The sequence below is a fragment of the Physeter macrocephalus genome, chromosome 8 (genome assembly GCF_002837175.3).
Source record: "Physeter macrocephalus isolate SW-GA chromosome 8, ASM283717v5, whole genome shotgun sequence".
In the NCBI taxonomy this organism is placed as follows: Eukaryota; Metazoa; Chordata; class Mammalia; order Artiodactyla; family Physeteridae; genus Physeter; species Physeter macrocephalus.
This window is the reverse complement of record NC_041221.1, coordinates 4,168,050-4,190,358: the sequence shown is the minus strand read 5'-3', so window position 1 is coordinate 4,190,358 and position 22,309 is coordinate 4,168,050. Positions and strand designations below refer to the sequence as shown.

General features: G+C 46.4%; 1 long non-coding RNA gene across 4 annotated transcripts in view; it reads left to right on the top strand.

Annotated features, from left to right (window-relative positions):
* Nucleotides 1-1,684: 1,684 nt before the first annotated feature.
* Nucleotides 1,685-22,309, top strand: part of LOC114486674 (uncharacterized) — an 84,102-nt gene continuing 63,477 nt past the window's right edge. For 3 of the 4 annotated variants that reach the window (XR_008618000.1, XR_008617999.1, XR_003680776.1), the window contains exons 1-2: nucleotides 1,685-1,772; nucleotides 3,568-3,721. This is a non-coding gene — a long non-coding RNA (uncharacterized lncRNA). Of the gene's footprint in view, nucleotides 1,773-3,567; nucleotides 3,722-19,475; nucleotides 19,544-22,309 lie in introns of those variants that run through there. The other variant, XR_003680777.1, reaches the window with a different exon arrangement.

The window sequence follows — 22,309 nt, the reverse complement described above, 5'->3', positions numbered from 1 at the left end:
CTCCAGAACTTAGAGGCCTAAAACGACGGCAATGTTTATTTTGCGTGTGAATCTGCAATTTGGGCAGGGCTCGCGGAGACAATGGTTTCTGTTCCACTCAGCGTTGGTTAGAGTGAACTGAAGACCTGGGGGGGGGGTGGGGAACAGGCTGGACCGTCTCAGGCTTGTTCACCTGCCTGGCTGGCAGTGGGTGCTGGCTCTTGCCTGGGCCCTTAGCTTAGGCGGTGGCCAGAACACCTGCATGCGGTCTTTCTATGTGGCTGCTTGGCTCCCTCACAACATGGAGGCAGGGTTCCAAGGGTGAACACAGAGAGAGACAGACAGCAGCAGCTGTGTCACTGAGCTTCAGAAGTCATGCAGCCACTGAGGCCGGCCCACATTCAAGGAGGGGAATTAGACTCCACCTTTGATGGGACGAATGTCCAAGAATTTTCAGACAGGTTTTAAAACGAGCATAGCTGACTTGTCTGGTTCCCTACCTTTCCTGGAGCTTCTGTGAGCTTCTGAATTTAAAATAAATTCCCAGGTTTAAGCTGTCTGGAGTTGTTTCTATTATCTCATTCATAGAGCTGGTACGGGTGCAGTCAGGCTGCACACCCACGTCTGTCTGATTCCCAAGTCTGTTCTCCGAATCCCATATCCTCTCCCTCCCGGAGGGCACAAGAACAGAGCTCTTGTGGCCAATTAACACATTCATTCAACCAACCCACCAAAACTCACACGTTTAACAAGTACCTCCCATATGTTAGGCCCTGAAGTTTCAACAGTAAACACATTTCCCCACATCACGTGTACAGCCTGAGGAGAGGTATAACACGTAGTGAGGCTGCTACAAGGCAGCATGATGAGGGCTAAAATAGGGAAACTTCAGGAACACAGGAGATGCACCTAACCCAGAGGAATGAGGGGGTTGAGGAAGGTGTTCTAGGGAAATGATATCAAATCTGAGACTTGAAGAGTGAGTAGGAATGAATTAGGCTAGCTGTGGTGGTGGTGATGGTAGTGAAAGAATGCTCCAGCAGAGAGAACAGGGTGTGCAAAGACCCAGGGGCAGGCAGGGGCCTGCCCCTTCACAGGAGTAAGGGAGTCGTATGTGGCTGGAGCACTGCGGGTGGAGAGGGAGGAAACAGAGACATGAAGCTGAAGAGGTGAGTTGGAGGCTGGTCATGTAGGGCCTTCAGTAACCTGGTCACTTAATTTAAGGACAACCACAGTGTTGGACATCAGAAGTACTTGGGGGGGAAAAGTAGGATTATTTGTATAAAGTCAAGGGCCCACATTTAAATTCTGGGTATTCAATTAATTATATCAGGTTATCATTCAGAAACTTCCTGAATTGCTGCTCACTCATTCATTCCACAAATATTTATCTGAGAACCTCCTACACTCCAGGCCAATCCTAGCACAGTTTGATGAAAAGGATAGCTAGCATGCCAGTGTTTGCTTTTCTGTGACCTCTAAGGGGAACGTTGCTTTCTTTGCAATGGATACACCAGTCACCCTGTGGTCAGGACAAGGTGTCAAATTAATGCCAGCAGCGTGGTGACAAACGCTAACTGGCCAGAGTCACAGATGTGGTGCCATCCAGCTGTCCAATCATTACAACCTTGGCTGTAAACGGGCAAACCCAGCTGGCTGCCTTCCTGTTGTGAAAGCACAAAACCAACAGAATTTCTTCATGCTGAAAGGGAACAGCACACAAGCTACCTGTTGCCCTTCGGATTGATGGCTTGAAAGAAGGAAATACAGATGAAATCTCTCCGTGACTGAAGGTACCTGAGCAATGAAGAAGGCTTAATCATGGCTATAGACCTTTAGCCAGACCTCCCTCACTGTGGTCTTCCCCATTCCAGTTTACTCAGCTATTGGGAGCATCTGTCAGTTACTGCAGGCAGGCAACTGGAGGGGAGGACAATTGCATTCTGATTTTCAAAGATGTGTGCATGGATCCCGGACCGACAGTTTCAGAAATAAGATAAAATTTAAAGCTAAAGCTCTAGAGTTTCATTGATCAAGATCAACATGACTTTCTGTTCAAACAACCAAGGACAAGGCAAGTGGGTGGGATGGTGAGGCTGAGAAGCTGGGGTGTCTTCACCACTTAGGAGCTGATGTTCTGGTGTTTTGCCCAGTGACCCACCTGAGATTCTGATGTGGTAATTTCCACTGTGTGCAAAGTGGGTAACTGACCCATGAGTTGAATGATACAGTGTCATGATGCAGAATAATGACGGGCCATTCTTGGTCAGCTTGGGCTGCTGTAACAAAATACCATAGACTGAGTGGCTTAAACAATAGGAATTTATTTCTCATACTTCTAGAGGCTGGGAAGCCCAAGATCAAGGTGCTGACAAGGTAGGTTTTATTGTGAGGCCTCTTTTCTTGATTTATAGAAGGCGACCATCTTGCTGTGTGCTCTCATGACCTCTTCTTTGTGTGTGCGCTCAAGCAGGGAGAGAGAACAAGCTCTCTGGTGTCTCTTCCTTTTCTTACAAGGGTACTAATTCCATCATGGGGGCCTCACCCTCGTGACCTCATCTAACCCCAATCACCTCCCAGAGGTCCCACCTCCAAATACCATCACACTGGGGGTTAGGGCAACAACACACGAATTCTGCTGGGGCAGGAGGGACACAAACATTCAGCCCATAACATTAATGGACATACAATAAAATCGCTAACCTACACAAAGATCAACGCTGTTACTATCTCTCTTTATACTCGATCAATCATCTGAGAATTTGAGGGGATAATGTGAAATGTAGGAGTATGTAGATTTTCTTACTGAGTTCAAGAGACTGGATGTATTTCATAATTAAGTCTCATGGTCCTTTGTTGTAGAGGGTTGAATTCAGAGGTTGTAAATGGGACAGTGAAAAAGCAAGCTGACATTTAAAAATCACAAGATTTCACATAAACGCCTAGATTTTTATTACTTCTCTTGAAACATTGCAAGGTCTGGCTCAGTGATGACATGTAACAATGGCTGGAGCAGCAGTTGCCCACCTCTGGTCATCTTAGTCCCCAGCTGTCTTCAGTGGGATTCCCTGGGGAGCCAACTCAGATGGGGATTTATAGTTAGAGGTGTTTTGGGGAGTGGTCTCAGGATCATCACTGGTAGTAGGATGAAGGAGGAAGGATTGGATGGAAAAGCTGAATCACAAAGAGGTGAATCAGTCACAACCAAGGGCTCAGCCCATCCCAGAGGAGGTAGGATGGGCTTTCAGGGTTTTCCTATCTCAAGGGAAGGGAGCCAGACCTTTATATCCCACTTTGACCATTCCTGGATGTGGGCTGTCCCCAGGAAGGGGTGTGACCTTGGGCAAGATGGCTGTTTTCAGCTGAGGGCAATTCCCAAAGAGTGTCCCTGCTAAAAGCCACCAGCATCCACACTCCCAGCAGTGTGTCCGTCCTGCAGGGGTCTGGGCAGCACACCACAGCATCCACTACACCACCACCCCCTATTACCTCCCTGAGCCTGAAGCCAGTGTCACTTGTCATTTGTAGTTGCCCTTGCACTGCTGTTTGTCTGATGGTAGAGATCGTTCCTCTTTTACTTGTCTCTAGCAGCAGTGACAAGGGAACACCAGGGAAGTCTGTCTGTTTCAAGAAAAATGGAAGAAAGCATTGATACTTTTGGAAGTGAAGAACATTCCTTTCTGTGTGATTGATTTGCAAACGCCCCACCCACTCCACTCATTCATATCACTTGCCAGCCACAGTGAGTATTTGTGTGCATATGCCCCTGGGGCAGGCGAGGGCCCGGGTGGGAGTCACAGGGGTCGTTTAGTTCAGCTGGAATCAAGCTTCCTTTGACTACACTGCTCTTCTCCACATCTGTCCCCAAGATGGACCAGGTCTGGCTGGAAGGGCTTTTTAATGGAGTTCCTCTAGAGGCATTGATTCTGCAGAGTTTGCAATGGAAACTCTTTTAGTTTCCTGTTGTCTCCAATAGAGCAAAAACATGTGATGTACTTCTGTGTGACACATGACTCCAAAATTTAGTGGCTTAAAATGATAATAATGTATTAGTTCTTAGGATTCTGTGGTTTAAGAGGTCAGACAGGGTTCAGCAGGCTGTTTTGCTCCAAGCGATGTCAGCTGGGATCATATATGTGATATATGTCATACATGTGATATATGTGATATATGTCATATATGTCACATATGTCATATATATGTCACCCAGGAGGGTGACACACCTGATTCCACGGGGAAGGGGCACAGAAGCTCTGCATTTAGGATCTCTCAGAACTTAGCCTATGTGAGCATTCATTTGGCTGGTCCTGGGTTGGATCTTTTATAGTAAAACTGCGATTGTAAGTATAACACCTTCCTGGGTTCTGTGAGTCATTCTAGGGAATTGTCAAACCCAAGGGATCATGGGAAACTCTGAATCTGTAGCCAGTCAGTCAGAAGTGCAGGTTGCCCGGGAACCCCTGAAGTGTGGCTGGTGTCTGAGGTAAGGGCCATCCTGTAGAGGACCTGGCCTTTAACTTGGGGGCCCCGAGGTAACTCTGGGTGGTTGTGCTGGAACGGTACTGCAGCTGGTGTCAGAAGAGTCACCAAAAAAATAAAGTCGCACACTCACAAAGGGGACACAAGTCCCTCATAGGGTTGGGTTTCAAGAAGCAGAGGCAGGTAAAGCGGTTCTCACGGTGCTTGGGGCAGAGAAGATCGTTGGTCAATGTCTACTGTTATTGTTTTACTTTTAATCTAGTTTTGGGGAAAAGTCCTGATCTATGACTCTTTCCCCAGGTAAATTAGGCTTCCTTCAGTCTCCATATCAGCTTCTTTGTCACAGTGAGAAGAGGAGGTGGGAAGGGAGACAGGAAAGATTCTTGAAAGATTCCTCTTCAGCTCTTGTTTTTCTTTCACGATCATTCATTCATTCACTTATTAATTTTTTCACAAATAATCCCTGCTGTGAGCCTGGTACTGTCCTAAGCTCCCAGGATGTCAAAGTTACTGTCCTGGCACTTACCTGGTTGCTGTGTGTGTGTGTCAGGGGTGGGGTGGGGACCCCGACTATATACTATATACACACACACACACACACACACACACACACACACACAATATATATAATATATATAAAATATATAATATACATTGGGTTGGCCAAAAAGTTTGTTCGGGTTTTTCTGTAACATCGTATGGATGCTATATATATATATACATTCATTTTTTAAATATTCTTTTTCGTTATGGTTTAGCATAGGATATATTTTTTTTTTAAATATTTATTTATTTATTTATTTTTGGCTGCGTTGGGTCTTCGTTGCTGCACGTGGGCTTTCTCCAGTTGTGGCGAGCGGGGGCTACTCTTCATTGTGGTGCGCGGCCTTCTCACTGCAGTGGCTTCTCTTGTTGTGGGGCACGGGCTCTAGAGCGCAGGCTCAGTAGTTGTGGCACACGGGCTTAGTTGCTCCGCGGCATGTGGGATCTTCCCGGACCAGGGCTCGAACCCGTGTCTCCTGTATTGGCAGGAGGATTCTTAACCACTGCGCCACCAGGGAAGTCCTAGCATAGGATATTGAATATAGTTCTCTGTGCTATACAGTAAGAGCTTGTTGTTTTTCCATTCTATATAGAATAGTTTGCATCTGCTAATCTCAACCTCCCACTCCATTCCTCCCCCAACCCCCCCACCCTTGGCAACCACCAGTCTGTTCTTTATGTCCATGATCCTGTTTCTGTTTCATAGATAGGTTCATTTGTGTCATATTTTATTAAAAGGTTTTGTTATTGAAGTATAGTTGATTTACAACATTGTGGCAGTCTCTGCTGTACAGCAAAGTGACTCAGTTTTACACATATATACATTCTTTTTTTAATATTCTTTTCCATTATGGTTTATCCCAGGAGATTGGATATAGTTCCCTGTACTATACAGTAGGACGTTGTTGTTTATCCATTCTAACTGTAATAGTTTGGGTCTACCAACCCCAAATTCCCAGTCCATCACTCTCCCTTCCCCCCACCCCCTTGACAACCACAAGTATGATCTCTATGTCTGTGAGTCTGTTTCTGTTTTGCAGATAGGTTCATTTGTGCCATATTTTAGATTCCACATGTAAGTGATATCATATGGTATCTGTCTTTCTCTTTATGACTTACTTAACTTAGTATGATAATCTCTAGTTGCATCCATGTTGCTGCAGATGGCATTATTTCATTCTTTTTTATGGCTGGGTACGATTCCATTGTATATATGTACCACATCTTTATTTATTCATCTGTCGATGGACATTTAGGTTGCTTTCATGTCTTGGCTATTGTGAATAGTGCTGCAATGAACATAGGGGTGCATGTATCTTTTTTAATTACAGTTTTGTCTAGATATATGCCCAGGAGTGGGATTGCTGGATCATAAGGTAATTCTATTTTTAGTTTTCTGAGGACCGTCCATACTGTTTTCCACAGTGGCTACATACAATTTTCAATAGGGAGGTTAACCTAGGCTCATTGAGAAGGTGATATCTGGGCAAAGACTTGAGGGAGGTAAGGGTGGGAATCATGAGGATATCCCAGGATGCGTGTTCCAGGCAGAGAAACAGCCTTGGCGTGTTTGAGGAACATGGGGGGCTGGTGGTCAGGGAGCAGAGTCAGCCAGGGGGAGTCATAGAACCCAGATGAGGTTCAAGAGGAACTGGGGCTGGGGTAGGACGGGGGCGGATCTTGGAGGGCATCAGGGCATTGTAAAGACTTTGGCTTTGACTCTGAATGCAATAGAGGGGTCCCTGGAGGGATTGAAGTCAAGCGTGCTGACTTGTTCTGACTTAGATTTTTTGTTTGTTTTTTTTTGTTTTTTTTTTTTTTGCGGTATGCGGGCCTCTCACTGCTGGGGCCTCTCCCATTGCGGAGCACAGGCTCCGGACGCACAGTCTCAGTGGCCATGGCTCACGGGCCCAGCCGCTCCGCGGCACGTGGGATCTTCCCGGACCGGGGCACAAACCCGCGTCCCCTGCATCGGCAGGCGGACTCTCAACCACTGCACCACCAGGGAAGCCCCTGACTTAGGTTTTTAAGGGACCATTCTGGCTACTGTGTTAAGAACAGACCGTGTAGAGCAGGGAGACCAGGTGAGGCTACGGGAAGAATCCAGACACTGTACGATGGTGGCCTGGATGGAGGTGTGAGAAGTGGTCATATTCTGGATATACTTTCAAGCTTAGGATTTGCCGACAGATTGGATGTGGGGTTAGAGAGAGAGGGGAAGATGCCTCCCAGGTTTTGGTCTAAGTCACAGCTGCCTCTCACTGAGATGCGAAAGGTTGTAGTGACCTTTTGCGGACTATCTGCTAGTCCTGCAAAGTCACGGCCTGCTTGGTCGTCCCCGGGTGAGTTTATCACTTTTTATTTCTACCAAAATGGCCTGGTTTGTTCCAGCCTTTGGTGGAACTTTCCACAGAGAGCTCTGGCTTTAACCCTACAGACAAATCAGCTGCTTTTGATAAGACTGATGTATGGTTTGTCCACAGAGAGCTCCTTCAGAGTCATTCATTGTGAGTGCTTCTTTAGGAAGTGTATGTACGCATATATTTAATGTGATGGTAACTGGAAACTCGTCAAAAAAATTTTTTGTATTGGAGTCTAGTTGATTTACAATGTTGTGTTAGTTTCAGGTGTACAGCAAAGTGAGTCAGTTATACATATACACATACCCACTCTTTTTTAGATTCTCTTCACATATAGGCCATCATAGAGCATTAAGCAGTGTTCGCTGTTGCTATACAGTAGGTCCTCATCATAAGATATTATGGAAAAACCCAAACGAACTTTTTGGCCAACCCATTACTTTTCATTTTAGGTCCACCCTTTGGAGTTGAGCTCTCTTTTTCACATCGCTTCTGTCTCAGTGATAAAAAAATTAATGTGCGATTTTTTCTTTTTTTTAATTGAAATATATTTGACAGGTAACATTGTGTAAGTCTCAGGTGTGCGACATGTTGATTTGATACATTTATATATTGCAATATGATTGCCACTGTAGTGTTAGATGACACTTCTGTGGCATCACATAATTATCATTTCTTTTTTGTGGTGGGAATAATCAAGATCTAGTCTCTGAGCAAGTTTGATGTTTCTAATGCAATATAGTTGTCTATAATCATTATACTGTGCATTAGACCTCCAGGACTTATTTATCTACTAGTTGCCAGTTTGCATTCCTAAACAACGTCTCTCCTGTCTCCCCCCACCCCTCTGCCTCCAGGCCCTGGTAACTGTGTTTCTCTTAATTCCACCCCACAAGCTCCAAAAACAGTATATTCATTGCACTGAATTTCCAAGGTCATTCTGGAATGCATTCGGAAATACAGTCTCAGCATTTGTGGAATGACTTTGCTTGTTCAAATCCCAGGCTAAACAAGGGTTTTGTGACATTGCGGTGTGCTCCCTTTTGGAAATCTAATGGTAATCTCTTCAACAGGACAAACTGAATCTTTCAGAGAGCATTTGGGAGCCCATTAAAATGTCCAGGCACGCTGACTTGTTTTACTGTTCAGATGAATGGCACTTATTTGAATGTTATTTAGATAGTCAGTATTTAGATACTTAATTGTCTTTTGAAATTACGATCAAGGTTTAAACTTCCAGGTACTTTAAAATTGTTTTCAAAAACTGAATGTCCAAATTGCGCAGAAAAGATACAGAATAAAAACCTTCACGAATGGTCAAAACCGAAAGCATCCTATAAACACAAACCTGGAGGACGCTCCTTGACACTGAAACAGCACCGTCAAAAGAAAGAGCATTCATGTTCACTGTCCTTGCTTCACATTTTGTGCAAGACTTCTTTTTTTATTTTTTAATTTTTATTGGAGTAGAGTTGCTTTACAATGTTGTTAGTTTCTACTGTACAGCAAAGTGAATTAGCTATACGTATACATATATCCCCTCTTTTTTTGGCTTTCCTTCCCATTTAGGTCACAGGAAACTCTACTCAATGCTCTGTGGTGACCTAAATGGGCAAGACTTCTGGAAGCAATGGAACTTTGCTAGATATCGATGGTTCATGTCTCCTGTTAGACTTGTTTCCGAAAACGGTTTTCCAGGAGGGTTTAACGATTTCCCACAGTGTGGAGCCACAAACTGAAACATTGTCTTTAGGATTGTTGACTAGTTTTTTTTTTTCTTTTTAATCAGTTGCCATTGAAGAAGTCACAAAGTAGTAATGGAATTTATCATTACTCATTTTTGGTGTCTTAGGATTTGTATTTGTAGAGCATCAAGTTAGCAGCAAAGAGCATCCTTGAACACACGTGCTGTGAGCTTTATGCTTCTTCAGCTGGACGGAGGGTAGATGTGGATGTGAGCATTCCTGCTGCAAAAGGGTGTGATACCGACCTTGTGAGCTGTAAGCTTAATTTTTCCTAAAATTCCTATTTTTTTTTAGGTTTAATTGCCTTCCTCGCCTTGGTGGCATGGTTTACCTAAGAATAATCTGATCACTGTCTACTGATACTTTTTTTTTTTTGTGGTATGCGGGCCTCCCTCTGTTGCGGCCTCTCCCGTTGCGGAGCACAGGCTCCGGACGCGCAGGCCCGGCGGCCACGGCTCACGGGCCCAGCCGCTCCGCGGCACGTGGGATCCTCCCAGACCGGGGCGCGAACCCGGTTCCCCTGCATCGGCAGGCGGACGCGCAACCACTGCGCCACCAGGGAAGCCCTCCTATTTTGTTTCACTTAAATTTTTCCTAGGACAGGGATGAAAAAAAAATTTTAGAGTGGAAAAATTCAAACTTATTTGTGAAATTTAGTGTCCAAAGCAGAGAGAATGGTTTTATCAATTCTTATGTGTCCGCCAGCCAGCTCCAGCAATGACCTACGCTTGGCCAGTCGTGTTTCATCTGTATTCCCGACCTGCTGAGGGGTTTTGAAGCAAATCCAGACATTAGGTTATTTTATCCATAAGTACATTCGCATAGAAAAGTGAAGGACTTAAAAAAAAAACATAACACTATAGAACAAAGGCGGTTTATTTTGGATCCTGGCTTGTGGACTGGTGCTAATTCCGGCATAATTTTGTCACCATCGATTTGCTAGTTGGGACATGCTTGCCCCATTCAATAAAAGTGGATACATTAGCTATTCTGTTTGTATATTCTGGGACTGTATTTTGAAAGAGGATTTATTTATCCAACAAATATTTACTGATTCCTACTACGAGCCAGGACTGGGCTAAGCACCGGGGACTCAGAGACAGAACACCCCGAGCTGGGAAATCAGCTTTGATACAAATAGATCTTGAAATGCTCTCTGGCAGAGGTGTGTATGGATTGCTTCGTGTCTGGAAGATATTTCTTTCCCTGGCTCACAATTTAAAAATGCACCCTGGATTCCACATAGAAGCGATGTATCATATGATATCTGTCTTTCTCTGACTTACTTTACTAAGTATGACAATCTCTAGGTCCATCCATGTTGCTGCAAATGCCATTATTTTGTTCTTTTTTTATGGTACAAGTGAACTTATTTACAAAACAGAAATAGAGTCACAGATGTAGAAAACAAACTTATGGTTACTGGGGGGCAAGGGAGGGAAGGGATAAATTGGGAGATTGAGATTGGTATATACACACTACTATATATAAAATAGATAACGAATAAGGACCTACTGTATAGCGCAGAGAACTCTACTCAGTACTCTGTAATGGCCAATATGGGAAAAGAATCTAAAAAAGAGTGGATATATGCATATGTATGACTGATCCACTTTGCCGTACAGCAGAAAATAACACAACATCGTAAATCAACTCTACTCCAATAAAAATTTTAAAAAAAGAATTCTAGGAAAAGAAAAAGAATGAGCCTTGATCCCGGTTAACTTTCAAGTGTTGCTTATTAATTAATTAGGGATACATAATTTACAACCCATTTTAGGTGTCTGTAGGTTTTTCACAAACAAACAGGCCAGAGATGCCTTTCTCGATGCATGCAACTCGAATGAAAAGGCTTGCACTGCTTCTCTCCAAATAACACACACATTGCCTCTGGCTTGGCAGCAGAAACACTTAAAATGAATTCTGTTCTTGGAAGTGAGGGAAGAGCGAGAGAGAAACACAGCGGGGAAGGCTGGGAGGAGGCAGATACCAGCAGGGCCCTCAGCCTGACCCAGTCCTCAGGGGCCTCCCCAAGTAGTGGGAGGTGCCAGCAACGGCTTGGGTTTGGAGATGAAATGACTGAAAAGCTGTCAAATGCCTGTCACACACACACACACACACACACACACACACACACACACACACACACACACACACAGAGTCTCTCTGGATCTCTGGGAGTTCCACTTTCATCACCTGGGTCCGGCTGGCCTAGCACAGGTGGGTGAGGGCGCAGCCTCCTTAGGCGGGGGTCCCTCACTCTTTTCCCTCCCCCTCTTCCCTGTCCTCCTCTCCCTGGGTCCCCGGCACCTGCTGAACCAGAGCAGATCTATGTTAGACGCTGCTGCTCCCTGGCCTGGGGAGGGCAGAGGCCTCCAGCCTGGGGAGTAGAGTGATGATCTGTTTCGGGGCCTCCCCACTTCCCCCTCCGTCCTTATCTCTGGCCTGAGGTCTCGGGGCCACACTCTGGCTTGGTGGGCCCCCACCCGTCTGGGGCCACGTGTGCTCGGCCCCCAGGGGCTGCAGGCAATATGCTCGGGCCCAGGCCCTGAACGGCTAAGCTGGTTAATTAGTGCTGGTGGGCAAGAAGCCCCACCTGCTCCCAGCACACCGTGCTGCTCCCGTCCCCCTACCCGCTGACTCCCAGACCTGCAGAATTCCCATCCTCCCACCCGGCTCTCCCTGGAGATCGCCCCTCCCTAAGTGCCTTGTCACGGGGCCCCAAATCACTGGTCACAGTCTAGGCGAATCCTGCTCTGTACCCTGCCTGCAGGACAGGTGGGGCGGGGGGACAGGGGCACAAGGGAGAGGCAGCTTCCAACGGCGATTGCTGGACCCTCCCCGTGCTGCCCGCAGACCCTGGGGCCACTGCTCTCCTTTGTCAAGTGCACGCACAGCACCCACGAGGATGGTTTATGGCGAACCTGGCCTCTTAGTTGGGTTCTCCCAGTGCAGAGCCTGAGACAAGGGCTTGGATGTGGGTGGTTTATTTGGGTGGGTGGGGGGGAACTCCAGGAAGCAGGACTGAGGGAGAAGGGGTTGAGAACCAGAGGGAGGAAACGCCAAGGAGAGGTCCATTATTGAGATTGCTGCTGGACGCAACAGGATCTTGCAGGTGAGAAAAATGTCTTTAAGAGAGTCGCTTCCCTGATGGGTTCAGAATGTGTGAAGTCTTTCCAGGCTCACCCATCCTCATCCAAGGGAGCAGGCAGAGTAGGGGAGGCCAGGGGGAAGTGCTAAATTGTCGTGAAATGTGTTCTAATCCAGACAGTGGGTCTAGATTCTCTCTCCTACTTCAAGTGACTTAAACTCATCCAATTTAGCAAATATTGGTTCAACACCTTCTAGTGGATTTAATGGACTCTAAGGCATCACTGGCTGTAAGGAATGCTGTTATTCTAAGAAGCACTAAGAAAAATACTGCTAACTAAATTATGATACACTCTCCAATGTAAGACACTTTCTTAGTTCAGAGACGAGATAGTGTGAAAAGAATGTGAGTCTTGGGAGAGACACAGCATACACCATACCCTAGTGGGTGCTGTGGGAGATGGTGAAACTGCCTCTGCTCCCTGGCAGAGAGGAGAAACACCCTTCACCATGCAGGGAGGTGGCAGTGCCACATAGAATAGGGTGATGGGAAAAAATCAAGTAAGAGCCTTCAGAGCATACGGGAAGAAGAGATGAATTCTGGTGGGGAGGAATCAGGGAGGTCTTCCAGGAAGAGGGGGTGGTATCTGAGCTGGGCTCAGAGGATGGCGGGGTTTGGACTGCTGGGCACCAAGAGGAAAGGCGCTCCATGCCGTGGAAACAACATTGGCAAAGACTCCGAGCTGTCCCCGAAATGCAGAGGTGGTACTCACCTAGAATGTAAGGTTTGGGGATGAGTAGAAGAAAAAAAGTTGAGAATTAGAAAAGCAATGAACATACCCTTTGACCCCCAAATTCCACTCCTAAGTGTATTCCCAAGAGAAACTTCTGCTCAGGGGCACCAGGAGACAAACATATGAGCATTTACAGCAACACTCTTTATGATAGCAAAACATGAGGATGCTCTTTAGCAAGAGAAAGAGCAGCGAGAAAAAGGGATACATTGGGAGATTGGGACTGACATATACATACTACTCCATATAAAATACATAATTAATAAGAACTTACTGTATAGCCCAGGGAACTCTACTCAGTACTCTATAATGGCCTACGTGAGAAAAGAATCTGTAAAAGAGTGGATAGGGACTTCCCTGGCGGTTCAGTGGTTAAGACTCCACATTTCCACTGCAGGGAACGCGGGTTCGATCCCTGGTCAGGGAACTAAGATCCCGCATGCTGTGCGGTGTGGTCAAAACAAACAAACAAAAAGAGTGGGTATATGTATATGTATATGTGTATGTATATGTATAACTGACTCACTTTGCTGTACACCTGAAACGAACACAACATTGTAAATCAACTATACTCCAAGAAAATTTTTTTTAAAAAGTATATGTTCATTTTCTCAGATCAAAGCCATTCTCCCAAATACATGCATTTTTATTGCCTCAAAAAAAAAAAAAAAAGAATGTTTCTTTAGGGAAATCAACCTGCTGGAGAGAAGCAGGGGAGGCCGGAGCAGGAAGCACTTTTAGGGGGTGGTCCAGACCAGAGGCAATGAGGTTCTGAACCTAGATGGTGGGAGCGAGAGCAGGGAAGGGGGAGCTAGTAGGAATGACAGCATAGGGGAAGGGTCGACAGCACTTGGTGGCAGGGGAAGGGGTGCTGGGGTAGAGACTGGGAACTTAGGACCCAGAGCAGGGTCAATTTGTGTTTTTTTAAGGGAGAGGGAAGCCAAGAGGATTTATCTGGTCTTGTACATAAACACCCCCAGGGCAGTCTCCCTTGCATTTAAATCAATTGGCCTCTGTGACATGGCTCTGCTTCCATTTTCCATTTCCCTTATGTTCTCACCCTCCTTCATTGGCTCTTCTGCCCTCTCAGCATCCAGGTTTCCGGGGGCCCCGCCTTTCGGTTATGAGGTGCCTCACTGTGTACACACCCTCCCTGGGGCTCTCATTTCGTCTCACGAGCTCTGCCTCTGAGCTGACCTCTCCACTGAGCTTGCCAAACATCTCCCAGGGTCCCACAGCCCTTTCCACTTGGCCTTTCTCCAATGAAACCCTTATCCTTCCAACTCTCGCCTTTTCCTTGCGCTCCACACGCAAGTGGACAGGGTGCCCCCAACCACGAGGTTACCCAACTCAGAAACGGGGCCTTCCTTCACTTCCTCTCCCAGCAGCTTCTCTTGACTGTCCTTGGTGCCCCTGTTCGTATCCTCTTGGCTCCCCTTTGGGTTCCGGGCGCTGCTGTGGCCACTAGCTCTAGGATGTGGCCTGAAGCAGCCCAGTGGGTACCTTTACCTCTCAGCCCAGGCCCGTGGGGACTTGCCTAGCCATCCGGGCTCGTGTGTAATCTTGGAAGTCCAAGGAAGGTAACATTCCTTTGGACAAACCTTGACCAGTGGAGACGGGAGCTGACGGTCAATCTTCCTTCCGTCCAAGTCTTGAGTGAGCAATTCCGGGTCCCTACTCCCTGCACACTGGGGTCCCTTGTCACTTCCTCAGAGGGTCTGCAGGGGAGCCGGCCTCAGCTGCCCACTCTGATGACCGGCCCAATCACGCCCCCCTGACTCCCTCTCTCCCCTCTCGCTCCTCCCAGACCCCATTGCTCTCCCCTGGGATCACTTCCTAAACTGCCTGCCCATAAACCCGTGTCGCAGGCCCTGCTTCTGGGGGAGCTCCACTTAGACACCCCTTGCACATCCTTCAGAGCTCTTCCTCTGCACCCAGTATCCCTGCCCCCCTCACACCCGCACCATCGCTCACATGGACCAAGTCACAGCAGCTCCGCGTCAATTCGCCTCTGCTCCTGTTCTGTGTGAGTCCGTCCACATTTTAGCCAGGGCGATCTATACAAGGTGAAAATCTGGCTATGCCACTCCTCTGCTTTAAGTGCTTGAGAAGCATCCCGGGGCCCTGAGAATAAATCCCAAGCTCTGTAGCACAGAACACAAGAGGCTCCTAGCCTGGTCCCTACTGGTCTCTCCAGCCTCGCCGGTGTTTCCTTCCTCCTGTTTACTGGTCTGTTAACTCCAAGCTGCATGAGTTTTCCTGCATGTGCCACACTGTGTCACGCCTCGGTGCTTTTGCTCATATGCTTGCCTGAATGCTGCCACCTTCCCTGGCCTGGCTAATCTTCACATGGTCTTTAAGACTCACCTTGGAAGTCACCCGCAGCCTCTGCCAGAGCCCTCTGCTGTCTCCACTGTAGAGCAATGCTCTGTGGATCTGAGCTCCTCCAGGGGAGGAACCACGTCTATTAACCTTTAAATCACCACCATTAACGCTGTACCTGGCACAGAGCAGGAGCCCAAGAAATGACTTTTTAGACTAAGTTCTAAATTAAATCACCATTGATGCCAACTTTTTGTTGCCCGAATTTCTCGTGGTTGTTGGTCCCATAGGATAGCGGGGTGCTGGGAAATGCTGGGAGGAAGGGCCGGGGAAGTGTCCCTGGTCACCGGGGCAGGGAGGCGACCGAACCCCCCTGTGCACGGCTCTGCATTCACTCTACTCTCATCACCCAGGCCCTTGTCTAGTTGACTCCTCTCTGCCTCTTCAAAACCATACTCTCTACTCCCAGTACCAAAATCTGTATGAGTTTCCTAGGGCTGCCATAACAAAAAGTCCCACCAACTGGGTGGCTTAAAACAATAGAAATGTATAGTCTCGCATTTTCCAGAGGCCACAAGTCCAGAATGAAGATGTCGGCAGGATCATGTTTGTCTCTGAAGTCTCTGAGGAAGAATCCTTCCTTACCTCTTCCAGCTTCTGATGGTTGTCGGCAATCCTTGGCGTTCCTTGGCTTGTAATGTCATCATTCCAATTTCTGCCTCTGTTCTAGATGGCCGCCTTCCCTCTGTGTGTCTCCAAATTTCCTTTTCCTTATAAAGACACTGGTCATTAGATTTAGGGCCCACCTAACTCCAGTAGGACCTCCATCTTAACTTGATGACCTCGGCAAGGACCCCATTTCCAAATAAGGTCACATTCAGAGGGGCCAGGGTTAGGATTTCAACGCGTCTTTTTTAGGGGACACAATTCAACCCAAAACAACCACAATTCACTGAACACCTTCTATGTGTCCAGGACTGTGCTATGTGTGTTGAGCGTAGAATCATATTTAATCATCCCCTGCCAGCTAAGTCGTATTATCACCCCGATTTCACATGAGAGGAGCCTGAAGCTCAGAGAGGCCCCACAGCTAGTTAAGAAATAAGACCACCCTGTGGTGTGCGTCATACATCCCCAGCTCTGGGACCACTGTGAGCAAGACAATTTTGAGGGGGATACAGAATAAAAGGAATCCTGGGCGTTACGTTCAGCAAGCTGAAGTCTGATGGTGGAGTCAGGATCAAACTATCCAAAGAAAAGGGAAAAATCTGTATAAGGCAAATAGATATACATTTATGAAACATCTCAGAATCAGAGGCTGAGTGAGGGCTGGGCTGCTTCTATTTTCTGAAGCTCCTGACATATTAGGAGAAAAAAAGAAGGAATGCTAAAAGAGGCTTATATAAAGTACAAGATATTTTAAATGTTTGCATCAAACAACTGAACACTTTGACATGTCAAAAATACAACGTCAGACAGAGTATTTAGCCTCAAATGGTGATAACATCAAAAGCCTGAAAAGTGTAGCTTTCGGGGAATGTTAGCTTCTGGTTCTAGGCAGAATACGGACCACAGAGAAGAGCGGACGTGTTGACCAAACAATGAGGAAGGGGTAAGCACTGCTGGACACCATGCTCCTGGGAGGACCGGCCATCTCCCACTGCACGATGGCCAGCAGGGAAGGGCCGTATGGCGTGAGGGTCAGGAAGGGGAGGGGTCCATGCGGAGCGGGCTGACAGAGCAGTTGGTGACCCCATTTCCCTAGCTTTCAGCCAAAGATATCTCTGAGGTCCTGGGAGAGCCACTGAATGCTCTCAGCTCTGGGTTTTCATGCCTCTGCTGGCTTAGCACCAGACAGTGGTCTCCATCCAACAAATGTTTTAGAGAAAATCTTTTTCTGGGGGACCTAAAATCTCTTTCTGGGGGACTTCAGAATAATCAAGAAAAAGATCCCTCTTGTGAGAGGGAACGGAGCTGCCAGCCTCAATACAGCTCCTTGGAACAGGTATTTGAGGCTTGGATTCAGGCAAAACTGGTACATACCATCTGGCCTTCTGGTCTTCTTAGGACCAATTACTCGGTCTGCAATCAGAAGTACCTGGGTCCCATCAGAATCTGCTCAGTCAGAATCTGGGTGGAGGCAGGGAGGGGCAGAGGTATTGCAGGTGACTGTTACACACACTGAGGCCTGTGGTCCATCACTTTAAGCTCTGGGGTGGAGGTAGGCTGGAGAAGATGGGTTAAGTTTTGGATTCTTGAGGAGCAGGGGAGTAGTTTAAGTGACTGGGAAGGAGGAGGCCCACATGCTAGGTGGGGTGGAGGGTGTGCCATGGTGCTGGTGGCTATTTAGGGAAGACTGAGCCAGACAGCATCCCCTGAGCCTCAGTTACTAAACAGTTCTGGCCCTGTCACCTTGCCACTTATTCTGGTTGGTGTGCAGCAAACCACTCCAAACCCTAGGGGTTTAACCAACAACAGTCATTTTATTATCTCTCACAGTTTCTGTGGGTCACAAGTTCAGGAAAGGCTCAGCTGAGGGGTTTTATCAAGGTCTCTCATTCGGCTGCCGTCAGATGGTGGTCAGAGCCGAAACATCAGGATCTGGAGCCCTTTCTCTCTCTTCGTGTATTCTCACGTGCTTCTCCAGGAGGCCTTTCTGAGTGGGATTGTTTGGGCTTCCTTACATCATGGCTGCCTCATGGGCCCTTTTGCAGCGTGGTGGCTTGGGACCCTGCACAAGTGTTCCAGTGAACAGGGTGGAAGCTCCATCCTCCCCATTGTTTTCTTTTTTTTTTTTTTGGCCGCACTGTGTGGCATGCGGGATCCTAGTTCACCAACCAGGGATCAAACCCATGCCCCTGCAGGGGAAAGTTCCATCGCCTTTTATGACTCAGCCCAGAAAGTCACGCAATATCACCTCTGTCACATTTGGTTGGTTACAAGTGAGTCACAGCCTGTCTAGACTCAAAGAGAGTAGGCACAGCACAGTCTCCCACATCTCAGTGGAAGGACTATCAGAGTCATGGACTAGAGAAGGTCATGTGGGATGGAAGATGATCTTGCAGCCATCTTGGAATATTATATATTTATATATAATATAAATATAAGTATATATACAATATAAATATATATTTGATACGAGGTGTAAAAAAATATATATAGTATATATATATATATATATATATTTGATTCAGGGTGTGAAAACAATATATGTATAATTGCCTTTCCTTGGATTGTTCTCAAGGAGTTGGAGCTTTCCATTTTGAAAATGAGGAGCTGGGAAGTCCTTATTTTTCTGAAAATACGTCAAGGGATTTTTGAGGCCTAAGCCATAAATGGTGTTTTTTCAGATATCACTTAAAAAATTATTCGCTTAATTATACACGGATAGGTGCTTAAGAAACACCATTTCCCATTTTATTGATCAGGAAACTGAGGTTCAGAGAAGAGACCCAGCTGGACCCAAGGTCCAGCATTATAACAGAACTAGGACTCACCAGGATTAAGAATTTCTGGTTTCCACGTGAATACACTACTGAACTGTACAATTTAAAATGATTAAGATGGTCAATTTAAAGTTATGTGTTTTTCACCACAATTAAAAAAAAAGAATTTCTGGGTTCCATTCTAGAGCGTCCATCAGGTGATCCCCATGGGTGTGGAGAAGCCATTCACAGTTTCCAGGATTCATGTTGCAATGTTCAGGATCTGATGGCACGCCAACAAAACTCAGACAAAACAGAAGCCAGTTTGCTTCCTTGCTCGGAGCTCTGCAGTGGCTCCCAGCACACACAGGGTCAGGTCTAAATCTCTTTGCAGGGTGTTCAGGGCTCTCGCATGATCTGACGAGCTCCCTCAAAGTCTGCCTGCGAAGGGAGAGACCCAGTAGGGAGACTGGGTGCCTGCCTTCCTTACCTCTCTCACATGGTCAATAACAACAGGGGGGTGAAATGAACCAGTTTCTTGTATGTATCACTCCTCAAAATTAACTCGTACTTGTTGGAGGCCGACAGGCATTGGTTAAAGATAACAGTTTCTGAAAAAGCTGCTCCGTTGCTCTCTGTGCCCCACTTCCAACACCCACCCCCTCTTTCTTGAAGAGCTCTTGTGGTTTTTAACAAAGGAGAGAGACCCACTTTGAAATTTCCCGTGTTCCCTCCGAGGTGTGAAGCTGAAAGAGAATAGGTTCGCTGTCTGGACTGACAGAGGAATGACGGGGGCAACAGGCTGCAGGGGGGCAAGAGAAATCTTGGGGACGTTTCCATACGCCGAGGAGTTTGCGGAAGAACTTGAAGCCAACTGCGCTCTTTCGAACAGGGCTCGCTCTGCACGGATCCGATGTGTCTTAAGCGGGTCATAAAATTTTTACTACATTTTGTCCACCCACGGATACTGTGACCTGACGTGACCCAGTCAGAGATCTGTTCTGGCAACGTTTTCAGAGGGGATTGGAAGGCCCGGGCCGCGGCCGAATTGACAATGTTGGCTTTAATCAGGAATGATGGCTTCTGGTGGGAGTGGAAGGCAGGTGGTGCGGGGAGCCGTGAACTTTGTCACAGAGCAATGACTTCTGTAAAATTCACAGCAGTTCCTTCCAATTCTGTCGGAATGAGCTGGAGTGACTACAAATGTATCCTATGGGCTCCAAGGAATGATGCAAACCGAGTCTTATTTCAACCTCCGACTCATGGGAGGGGAGATGAAATGGGCAAAACATGAATTCTTTTCATTGTTTGAAGGCATTTTATTTCCTATTCTTTTATTTTAATAACTCAGATTAAATAAGTGGAAATAGATGAGAAAATATGGACCCTGTTTTTCTAAGCTATTACAATTAATCTATTCGGGGGATGTGTCTTCTAAATTGTTGTTGAATTCCCCATGGTTGGTTAAGAAGCCCCCAAGGAAAAGACTGGTTTTACTTTGAGGTCCTTGAAAACCTTGAGACTTTTCCTAGTGTTTCTAAATGTGGGAGAGTAGCAACAAGTCCCTCTGGGGAATTATTCGATTCAACACTTGGATGCATTTGAGCCAGCGTTTGCTGGTCCATTTTTATGACCGTGCTGGAATTCTGTTGTTGACCCTTTTAAACTTCACGCTTCTTATACCTTTCTTGTTAACCTATCAGACGAGACCCAGGAATCACAGCCACATTATCAATACCGTTTCTGGCAATAGTAACATCATCTTGGTGAATTCCACCTGACTTTAGGTTAGTCTACGTGACCTTGATAGAAATGGAAGCAAATAAAGCATTCTGTAATTTTGATGAAAATATATTAGATGCAAAACCTCCAAGTGGTAGAAGTGCTTTACAGACATAAGTGTATTTGAAACAGTAAAGAATCACCACTATGACCACCACTGCCGTCATGACCACCACCACTGTCAGAACCCTGTGAACCAAGGCTGTCTAGAAGTACTGATCCTGCAAGGATCAAGGCCACTAAAGCAGCTCTGGCCAGCTCAGTGGTGGCTTTTAATTGTCCCTGATTTTATCATTTTTGCTGAGCAATGGCCTTAGCAAATATGGCTCTTTAAGACTGTCTCCTGACTTCACTAAGTTTGCGTCAGTGTTCCAGGCAAAATAAGACTGGTGACTGAATCAAAACTTACAAAAATCAAAATCAAAATAGCCACCAGAAATTTTGAATGCAAAGATTTAACTTGGTCAGGCTTGTGGCATTTGGGTGAGTGACCAGAACAAACATTGCTTTTCCCTAGAGCTGTGATCCTTACCATTGTGGAATTGTGACCCTTTCTTATTGGATATTTAGTTTGGTGACATTCCCCCCTATTTCTAAAAGAGCTATATAAGATACACACACGTGTGTGTGTGTGTGTGTGTGTGTGTGTGTACGTTTCAATTAAAGCAACACTGATGTAATTTTCTTAAGAAAATATTTTATTGATTTTACTATGCTGTTTGAGGCATTTGGAGATGTTTTGGACTTTATAAAGCCAAGGCTGAGAATGGCCATTCCAGATAGATCTGCTGCCCTATTTGGGCACCTGTCAATTAACTTTCCCCAATTCCAGAATGTGGGAAACAACAGGAGAGACTCACTGAGTTATGCTTGGCTGTGGTGAGTGAGAAGGTGTGATTGATTTGGAGGGTAAGGGCTGAGCTGTAACACTGATTGGACATTTTAAATGGCCCTTGCTTTGAGCCTCAGCAGACAGCTTCCTGGCCACCTTGACAGCAGTTGTTAATTGCTGAACCCAGAAGCCTTGATCCTCTTTTAGAACTCCTGACTCCAAGAGCGTACCAGACTGCTGGAATTAAGACTACATTTTCCAGCCTCTTTTGCTGATAGGTGTGGTCATAAGAGTAATTTCTGGCCTATCGGTCAGGATGTAAATAGAAGAGTAATGCCACAGCTTCTAGGGGCAGTCCTTAAGAGGTGGACTGGTTCTCTTCTAAAGAAGGGACATAATAGCAGACACTTAAATAATAGTATTTTTCTTTCTCCCTCATACATCACTGATCCTTTTAGGCACCTGTCTGTGTGCATTTAGTGACTTTTGCTGGGGGCGGGGGTCATTGAGTGGAGGGGGTTTGGAATAAGGCTGAACAGATGAGAATCCTTATTTTACCATTTATTAACTGTGTGCTTTTTGGGGCAAGTTGCTCAGCTGTTTTTGCCTTTGTTTTCTCATCTGTAAAATAAGAACAATATTCCCCACGTTATAGGGTGACTGTGAGAACTAGGGTGGCACTGTGGGAAGAGGGCTTAGCACCACAGGAGGTTCACAAAGATGAAAGTTGTTGGTCTAGGCTTCCCTGGTGGTGCAGTGGTTAGGAATCTGCCCGCCAATGCAGGGGACATGGGTTCGAGCCCTGGTCCGGGAAGATCCCACATGCCACGGAGCAACTAAACCCATGTGCCACAACTACTGAGACTGCGCTCTAGATCCCGCGAGCCACAACTACTGAGCCTGCAAGCCACAACTACTGAAGCCCACGCGCCTAGAACCCGTGCTCCGCAACAAGAGA